A 1,116-nucleotide genomic window follows, 5' to 3' on the forward strand; every position below is an offset into this window, starting at 1 on the left:
CAAACTGAGTCTGACCCCTCTCCCCAGTCCCCGTGGCCCAGAAAAATGTGGTGTCTGGCCAAGGTGTGTGCTCTGGGCTGCCGCTCTGCTCCTCTAGCTGGATAAACGGTTAAAAAGGAGAACTGTGCTAAATGGGGAGCAGGGTGGGTTTTGCATTGTATGCTGTGGGCCCTCGCCTCCTCCTTTTCCTTCTTCTCCTCCTCCCTCTCCTTTTCTTCTTCCTCCTTCTCCTCCTCCTCATCTTACTCCCATTCCTTCTCCTCCTCCTCCTCCTCCTCCTCCCCCCCTTCCTCTTCTTCCTTCTCCTCCTCATCTTACTCCTGCTCCTTCTTCTCCTTCTCCTCCTCCTCTATCGGGTCTCCCCTAGGCTTGAGGCTATCTCTGGCTCCAGGCTGGGGGTCTGAAATGCTGGAGGGATGGAAGGATGGGTCTGTCGACTCCCATTAAGACCCAGCCCGATGCCTCCAGCAGCTTTGATTCCAGAATTCTAAAGTTGTAAGCATCCTTCTTGCTAAATTCAACTGCCTCTTGTCTTATGCTGTCGGGTCATTTCCAACCCATAGCGACACCATGGACACATTTCTCCCAGAACACCCTGCTCTCCATCTGCAATCGTTCTGGTAGTGGATCCATAGAGTTTTCTTGGTAAAAATATGGAAGTGGTTTACCATTGCCTCCTTTCACGCAGTAAACTTGAGTCTGCACTCTCGATTCTCTCCTGTCCTGCTGCTGCCCAGCATGGGTGAGCTTTGACTTGTAGTTAGATTGCCTTCCACTCGCTAGCCACTGCCCAAGCTAGGAATGGAATGGGTAGGCCTCTGCTTGACTCTCCTTCCCATAGCCAAGACTGGTAGAGTACTGGAAACTCTCCAGGTGCAACCCTGAGAGGGGTCAACTGCCTCTACTCCATCCTAATCCTCCTCGACCTCTCAGCTGCCTTCGACACTGTCCACAGTGCCTTCGTCACTGGAAACATTATTCAACCTTGACTTCACTGACATTGTCGTCTCCTGGTTCTTCTCCTATCTCTCTGGCAGCTCATTCTTAGTTTCTTTCATGGGCTTCTCCTCTGCCTCCCAACCCCCAACTGTGGGAGTCCCTCACAGTTCAGTTCTG

General features: G+C 52.2%; 1 non-coding gene across 1 annotated transcript; it reads right to left on the bottom strand.

Annotated features, from left to right (window-relative positions):
• Positions 1-752: 752 nt before the first annotated feature.
• On the bottom strand, positions 753-891 carry LOC114807188. Its single transcript, XR_003755241.1, has one exon. It is a non-coding gene; the product is annotated as a small nucleolar RNA SNORA7 (small nucleolar RNA).
• Positions 892-1,116: the final 225 nt, after the last annotated feature.

This window comes from Ornithorhynchus anatinus, chromosome X1 (genome assembly GCF_004115215.2).
Source record: "Ornithorhynchus anatinus isolate Pmale09 chromosome X1, mOrnAna1.pri.v4, whole genome shotgun sequence".
NCBI classification, from domain to species: domain Eukaryota; kingdom Metazoa; phylum Chordata; class Mammalia; order Monotremata; family Ornithorhynchidae; genus Ornithorhynchus; species Ornithorhynchus anatinus.